Source organism: Hirundo rustica, chromosome 3 (assembly GCF_015227805.2).
Source record: "Hirundo rustica isolate bHirRus1 chromosome 3, bHirRus1.pri.v3, whole genome shotgun sequence".
NCBI classification, from domain to species: Eukaryota; Metazoa; Chordata; class Aves; order Passeriformes; family Hirundinidae; genus Hirundo; species Hirundo rustica.
This window is the reverse complement of record NC_053452.1, coordinates 8,413,108-8,421,756: the sequence shown is the minus strand read 5'-3', so window position 1 is coordinate 8,421,756 and position 8,649 is coordinate 8,413,108. Positions and strand designations below refer to the sequence as shown.

Genomic DNA, 8,649 nt, shown 5'->3' with positions numbered 1-8,649 from the left:
GGTGCAACACCAGCAAAGGGAATGTCAAGTGTTAGCCCACATCAGGACTGGGACATTGACTTTTTAGCCCCATTAAACTTCTCAGATAAAATTCTTATTATCCTGCTTCAACCCACCGAAGTTTTGCCTTGACCTGTGCTGGTGCCAGGATTTCATAATTCCTGTTTTACCCCCCTCCCTACCCCCCCCCCAAAAACCCCCAACCATTATATCTCCAAGATTTATTATGTTTTTTAAACAGGCAGTAGAACAGCAGCAGCCACCACAAAGTTGGACATTTCACAGCCCACAGAAGGGGTCTGGCAGTAGCAGCTGGTGTTAACTGCAGAATTGCAGAGGGGCTACTTAACAGGAGCTACTTAGCCTGGCACTTCATGCACAGAGCTATTTCTGCCACAGACGCTGGAAAAATGTATTCGCCAACTAAAATACTCCAGGCAGGTCCCTTATGCCCAAGCAGAGCTAAGGAAAACAGCATCTAACATCTTCCACAAAGAATCACAAAACCAGAAAATTATCCTGACATCTGGGATACTCCGGGTGAAATTCCTGCCCTGTGGAAGTGAACACCAAAATGCCCATTGAGCCAAAAAGGGCCAGGATTCCATTTTCAGATTCCACAAATAGTCTTAGACTCCTTTGGCTCAGGATGAAGGACTGGGACAGCCAAGCAAGCAGCACAATCCGTTCCTGAGTAAGAAGAATAGGCCAAATTCAACAATACTGAAAGCCCTGCAAGCCTCACTTACATCAGGCCTGGACCAAACCCAACGCCTTGTCTTGTTCTGCAGCGTTAAGCAACAGCTGCTCTTGGATTTGTGATCTTTACTCACAGTGCTGCTACCGCAAATCCGGAGCAGGAAGCACAATCTTCCTAGATGGCTCTTATTACAGGGGCAAAGAGTCACTGGGATGCCACTCAAGAGGGCATTTTAGGCTTGGAAGACAAGAAAACTGCCCAGAAAACTTGGACTATGCAAAAATCTTGGTCAAGATATTACTTTTCCATGAATGAGTGCCAGGAGGTTTCATGTGGAAGCTGTGTTTTCTCTTGGGAATTGAAAATATTGCCTCTGCTGTCATCATTCCCTGGTGGTCTGCTTAATGAGGTGCTTCTGCTGATGGCATCCCAAAGTGCACCATTGCCATGGTGCCGAACCGTGGTGTGGATCACGGATCCCCAGGGTGCTGACACACCTCCCGTGCCACTGTCACCCTGCATGGCACCGCCCTGGGTCATGCAAATGCCTGAGTGTCCCATTCTGAGCAGTCTCCACTGGCACCTGTCCGACAGGGCTCCGTACACCAAGCAACCAGGAAAGTGCAACAGTCCGCGGCTGTTTTATCTTCCCACTATCCTAAAACACAGGAAAATCTGCTCCACACCAAAGCTGCTTCAAGAGATAGAACTCATCCAATCCTGCCAACACATCCACCAACATCACAGGAGAGTCTCCAGGAATCCCACAAATAAAATTCTGAAGCTGGAGAATCCCAGGATCTGTCAGTTCAATGCGCACCTGGCCTAACACAACCGAGTCTATGGGGTTACTTCAGATTGTGGATATGGCTGGGTATAGACTCTCACTTGACACAATTAGAAGTGAAGCAGCAATAGTCTTGGGCATACCAGAGATCAAATGTTCCATGGATACCATAGGACTACATTAGAATTGCAGATACAGCTAAAATTATAGCAGATTAAGAAAAGGTTGGGAAGAATCAGATATAAAAGTGAATGAAATGACCAGGAAAGTTTTCTGAAGTCTTCCTCTTGGAAAAGATTATTTAAATTCTTGGGTAGTATTTATTCTGCAGAGCAGTGCACAGAAGCAATGGGCTCGGATAAAAATACACAGACACATTTTGATTATATCTAGATAACATAATACTCCTGAAATAACTCTCACATTAACAGAAAACCTCCTGGCTCTGGTGGTGTTATTTTATCCCACATCACACAAACGATGGTGAAGATTTTTTTCTAATATGAGATAAAAGCAAACAAGATAAAAATATTTGGCTTAGGCTTTTTCTGCCTTTTCCTTAGGGATCAGCCAGGATTACTGTGTGCTGGACAAAGGGATGCCAGCACTGATGCTTATTACATTGATTTTTTCCATAATACTTGGAATGTCAACAAGAAGGATAGTCTTATGAAATATAACTTTATTTCCGCCTTGGCAGCAGCATCCCTGTGTCAGACAAGGATTGTCCTCCCCATGCTGCTTCCATCCCAAGGCTATGGTTAGTGGTACCGTTCTTTCTCTGAGATCCATTTTAACTGCAGATTTGGAAAGTGGGGCTGGATGTCACTGAGTACACTACTGGAACCTCATTTTCAGACAAAGCTTCCGACTCTTGCTAGAAAATGAGTCACAATGCTCACAAACAACAAGCATCAAAGGAAAACATTAGAGGCATCCCACATTTGAGTACACAAGTCCAGTTTTGTTTCTAAAAACCAGGAATGTGTGTCCTCCTTTGGAAGCTGCAACAAGGTGCAGTGTGGTCAGGTTGGAATCACAAAGAGTGCCCAGAGATTTAGGTATCTGCTGATGCTAAGGGGGAGAAACACAACGAGCTGCTCCGCAGAGACAGCATTGCAGAGACCAGCCATGCCTGATTCCCCAGCACCTTCACTACCCACACCGACCACAGCACGAACTGGGACATTTCTCCACGTGGCTGAAGCCAGAGGCTCGGGTAGACTGAACTGAGCCACTGGCGTTATGGCAGCACAACATTATGACAAAATAGCTCAGCAAAGCCCAAATCCAGGCCACTGCTAGGGGTGGGAAAGTCCAGGAAGGTCTTTCCCTTCCTTAATAACTACCTTTACCTGCGACAGTTCCTGTAACAAAGAGTTCCAGAAATCACTTTCTGTCCATTTGGACTCGTCACCTGTGCCAGCTCACACCACAGCTGTGAGACTTCCTTGAACGGTCTCTGTCAACCAACCGCACCATGAACATCCCCATCAAAGACATCCCGCTCCTCCCGTGCTCCACAGAGCCTTACCAAAAATATCCCAGTGCTCCCAGGAGGTCTGGAGAGCACCGCGCATCGGTGCAAGCCTGAGGGCACGCAGGAGGCTCTGCCTGGAGCCTCCCAGCTGGCTTTGAGGTTGTGCTGTGCTTCAGATAAGCATTCAACCATGCAGGTGCTTATTAATAATTAGAACTGAACCTCCAAAACACGTTGAGGTTCACCCATCTCTACACGGCCATCTATACGCAGTGCACAGAAACCTGCCAGCGTTAGCAGCGAGCACGCAGGACCTGACTTGCTGCAAACATTGGTTAACACTTCCTTTCTTAGTCACTGAGGAAATCAACTCTTCAGGAAAAATCTAATCTTTGGAATACTTAATTCATGCAGTCCTGAAATATTGTTGTTCAGGTTCTAATAAAACCCTCTTATCTTCATTAACACAGCCAAACTATAAACTCCAGCTACCTGTACCCTCAAAGAGAAATGTTTAGAAAGTCAATAGTTAAAGAAAGTTAGTACATGCTCTTATTGCTAATTTTAACAACCAAAAAAACCCCAAAAACAAACCAAGCAGAGTTTTTAAAAATACATTAAGCTTATTTTCAAAATACATTGTTTGCTAAACACATCCATTTCTGTTTCTACCAACTGGTCTCATAAGGATAAATCACACATGCCTTTCTGGTTACCCTCGAAAAGAAACCCAACATGAAACACTTCTGAATCTGTGGGTGGTTTCTCACCAGTGAGGGAGAGACATCAGTGCTCACGGACCAGGAATAGTTGCCCTCTTGCAAGTGTGGTGGGTTCTGTTATTCCAGGCCTTTGGGTCTAAGAGTTACCAAGGATTTTCCATCCCGACTTTTGATTCAAATCAAGTCCAGATGGTACCGCTCAGAGTCAGCATTATCTGGAGACTTCTCAGTGGCTGGTAGACCTAAAAAGGATTTGAGGTTAGGAGGGGTCAATCTGATATCCTGAACAAGAAGAACTCACCCCACCATTCCTGCACCAAACCCATGCCAGACAGCCGAGCCACAGAAGAGCTTTGAAAAACACATCCAATCTTGTCTGAAAGACCATCAGGGCAGCTGGACTAGACAGATGCAGATTACCAGATCCAGTAAACTACATTTGCACTGTCTGATATGGATATTACAAAACAGCTCTGCTGTGCAGGTCAGGGTCAGTCCCTTTCTTCTTGACTTCCTAAGATTCAAGTGCACATCAGGGAGACCAAAGAAAAATATTAGAATAAGATGTTGACGCTGTTTCTAAAAACCAGAAATAAATCCCAATTTCTTAAAGTATGTATGCTTCAATTCTATTTCCCTATGTTTTTTCCTTTCCTCAGGTAAAGCAAATTCCATTCTTATAATTTCCCTCTTTTTCAGCTCTATTTTTCAAGGACTTTTCACTTTATATCAAACACCTCTGAGGTTTTGGACAGTCTGACAGTGCTGAAAGATAAAAAATTTCCTTTGTGCCTTGTGTTTGCCTCATTTGCTTTCACAAAATTTGGTAAGCTTTGAAAATTACAGAATGATAAAAGCAAAAATGGGCTGTGATACCACCTTCCATATGGAAACAGGAATATCAGTCACCTAAACAGGCACGGGCATTTACAATACCAAGGTACCTTTCCTTCAGTGTAACCAAAATCCATCAGAAAAGGGGAAGGAGAGATTATTTCCTTTCCCTTTTGTAAGCACCCTGCTTAGCTCAAGCTTTTGCAAACCATGGAATATTGTACTGATTTATTCACAAATGGTTTTAGAAGTCACAGAGATGACCAGGAAAACCAGACAGACTGCTTCCCTGGATGCTGTGTTCCACCAACCTGGCTAAATAAAGGAATTCTGATCCAGTTATCATAGTAATGGCTGTAGGCAGGGGACCAGAAAACTCTGGTATGCCAGTGGTTGACCCAAGGCATCCCCAGAAGCACCAGCTTCTGTGGCTCTGTGCCATGAATCCTGAGATGAGAAGCTGCAGATTCTGCAGTCTGAGCACCCAAACTGCCCAGCTCACAGATGTGCTCACTACTAACTCAAACATTCCCCTTCAAAATCTGCCCTCAGGCACATCCTACCTAAAAAGCATCCTTACAAGACTTCATTCTTCCATGGGACATGAATTTTCCACATAAGAACCACCTCTAATCTTTTTAACTGGGCCCTATCCCATCTGCAGGGTCTATGCCCTCAAACCATCCTAGTGCTCAAGTAGGTGCTGAACTTTCAAGGCAATCATCTTTCTGAAGACATCCACCCAATCTTCAACATTTATATGAAGAAATTTAAACACATTCCAAGCGCCACGTGAAATCATAGCCTGAGAGGTAGGACACACCTCCAGCCACAGTCCCCTTTAGCTGCAGTCATGTGGCTACAAATCAGAGAGCACCAGATCATCCTCCTCAGTTATTTCACTATTAGTAACACTATTCCACTGTGCACAGAGATTTAATTCCATCACAATCTATATCCTCACTGAAACACATCCCTCCAACATGAAATTAAAGAAATTCAGGATATTTACTTATCAAAAAACAACAAAAAATTACTTTTGGCATGAAGCATTTCCCTCCTTATCATAGCATAAGATTTAAGAACATATTTGATTTTCAGCACATGACACAACTGCTTAAATCAGTACATTTGCTTAAATGTGTTTATAAAATAATATTATGATAAAAATTCATTCTGAGTGGAAATTTCACAAGACAATTGTTGGGGGTTAGGATTTTTCATTTTCTTTCTTTCTCTTATGGAAATTTGTCCCATCTGTTGCTAAGAGACAGTAATGACTGGCACATAAGAGAGACATAGGCAATGGCCAAGGGAAGGATGCAGCTGGTCCTCTCTTACCTGGAGGTTTTTCTCTTTGTAGTGGCAGAGACACCAGAGATTTTGGCCAGGTGGTGAGGGGAGGGCTCAGCTCCTCTCACTCTCTTGCTGTCGGCATTGGAGGAGAACAGTGGAGCTGTTGCTTACTGTGGGAAGAATTCACTGCCACCACTGGAGACCAGCCCGGTCCCGTTTCTGCCTTACCATGAGTGAGGCTCTGCTTGTAGGAATGGCCGATGCACTGGGACCCTACTAACACCTGACCTCACTGGAAAGGACCCTCACCATCTGCTCGGGTGCCTCAGGGGAAAACCCAGGACCCCGAGTCCCTTGGCCCTGTGAGGGAGCCTCTCCCATTCCCCTGCCACTGCTGCGGGGCGGGGGGCAAGAGGTTTTTGCTACACTGTAGCCCCACATCCCCTGCCTGCCGGGAGACTCCATGGCTCCTGCTACAGCTGCAGAGCTCCTGCCACCTTTCCTTTGTTACCCTGGGCTCTGCTCCCCGTGCCGTTCCAGCAGCTCCCCTCAGTGCCCAGCCCGCCCGCCATGGCCGCCTGAGGGGGACGCGGCCGAGCTCGCGGCACAGCGCCCCCTGCAGGCGCGGGGGAACCATCGCACCCGCCCTGCCCGGCCGGGAGCCAGCGGCGCCCCTGGTGGCTGCGAGCGGAACTGCAGCGCAGGGGAAAGAGCCTGGGAGAGGGGCGGGGCCTGGGCTCTGCTCGGGGCTGCTGCGGGGCCGTGGTTCGCTCGTTTGCCTTGTTATACATACACACTTACACTAGTGGAGTATTTCTATTCCTTCTCCCATATCTTTGCCTGAAAGCCCCGTAATTTCGGAATTATAATTCTGAGGGAAGGGGGTAATCTTTTTTAGGTTCCAAGGGAAGTTCCCGCCTTCCTTGGGAGACATGACTTTCAAACCAAGACAACACTATAAACCCGGAAACCAATTTTTGAACGTATTATAAAAAACTTAGTTCAGCTATTTGACTTTTCTAGAACATACAAAGATTTAATTAAGAGATTTCAGGCTTTTTCTACTTTTGGTTCTCCTTTGATTTCAAATCAGCTTTTTTTTCTTCCAACTTGAATTTGCTCAGTGATTAATTGAAGATTAAGTGTTTTCCAAGTTTGAAATAAAGTTCTAAAAACAAGCAAACAAACAGATCACTCTTACAGCATCTCTGGGCTTTTGTTGAAATCAAAACAGGTTGTGACAGAGACGCTGTAGGTCCCGACTCATTATATGTCCATATATTTGTGTTTGGCAGGACAAATTCACAGTCCAGAGCACCACTGGAGTTACTCCAAACAGGGATCACCAAATTTGAGAGAAAGCTTGGCTTAGCAGTGTGAGGGCCAAGAGGCATGAGACTATAGGCAGGAAAACTGCAGGAGTGCATATTCCAGCTGAGATCCCGCTTATCTGACACGATCTTTCCTTGGGTGATACATTGACTTTTGTTGGCTGCCTCTGCCATTCGTTGAACCCTTGCTAGTCAGTGACTCTCAGGGTTTAACTGAACTCATTAAACTTAAGAAGACATTTGAGAGCAGTGTAATTGATTCTGAAGGAATCATCATCCGTGGTGGAAATGCTGAAGGCGGAAAGCAGCTCCCCTTGGACAGGGTTCGGAGACGAGGCTGAGTCAGCACTTCTCCTGTGCTCCTAAAGACTTCCTTTACCTTCAGGCACTAATTTGTCTGAAGACTTTTGTAAGGCTTTTGCTAAAGAGAACCAGAAAACCTATGAAAATGTGCTTTACTGGTAACACTTTCCATCTGTTCCCAGGGAGGCAACAGGCAGGGAATAGTGTGTTTGGAAACACCTCAAACTAGAACGCTGGGGCTGTCAGGTCTGCCCGGGGTTTTTAAAAGTGCAGCTGTCAGTGACCTCACTAAGGAGGCAAAATTTAAACTCCTATCCCTCAAAAAATGTGATTTCCTTGCATTTTTGTCTTACACTTGGCTTTCAGGAGTTCAAGAAAGAGTTTCCACAGAAGATGCCTATGACAAATGGATAAGCAATGCTGTAGGTGCAATATTCCCACCTGTTCCTTAGCGGAGCATCGTGGTACAGTGCTGGATGGAAGAACTGCTTTGGGTTGGTGGTTTTTGGGGGTTGTTTCAAGTTTGTTTGGTTGGTTGTTGTGGGAGTTTTGGGTTTTGTTTGTTTGGGGTTTTTTGTTTGCTTGGGTTTTTTTTTGTTTTGTTTTATTTTGGGTTGGGGTTTTTTTCATTTTTTTTACAGTGATACACCTGCCTCTCCTCTCATTTATAGTACCATCCGCATGGAATAATTTTTAAAATCTGCCAGATCACCATCTTGGGGAGAAAAAAAGGCTAAACTCCCAAAATAACAAAAAATACAGCATTAAAAAAAAAAAACCAACCCCACCAAACAAAACAATGTCAATGGCACTATTAATTTTAGTATGGAGATGTAATTCCATTTCTATTTTCACCCTGTTAGAGCTGATCAAAATTTTCTAAATTTTGAAATTTCACCTTATTTTTTGATTCTGGCAACCAAGTAGTGTTTCCAGAAGATCTTCAGGGAAAACATAAGCACTCAGTGGCAATAACTCATGGAGTTATTGAGGCTGAGGCTTCACTCCAGAAGCAGGCACATCAAGGACAACAGAGATATTCCTGTAGTTCCTGAACTTAACAGAAGTATTTTGCTCTGATTGATCTGTGTTTTATTGGCTATGTAACCTTATTTTTACTCCCTATTAGACCTTTTCCCAAAGCTTAAAAATATGTTTATTTTTGTAAATTTTCAGCCACTATTGAATATCCACAG

General features: G+C 44.5%; 1 long non-coding RNA gene across 1 annotated transcript in view; it reads right to left on the bottom strand.

The window, feature by feature from the left end:
- Positions 1 to 1,790: 1,790 nt before the first annotated feature.
- LOC120751240 (uncharacterized) overlaps positions 1,791 to 8,649 on the bottom strand; it is a 79,858-nt gene continuing 72,999 nt past the window's right edge. Inside the window, exon 3 of the long non-coding RNA XR_009207738.1 lies at positions 1,791 to 3,931. This is a non-coding gene — a long non-coding RNA (uncharacterized LOC120751240). The remainder of the gene's footprint in view (positions 3,932 to 8,649) is intronic.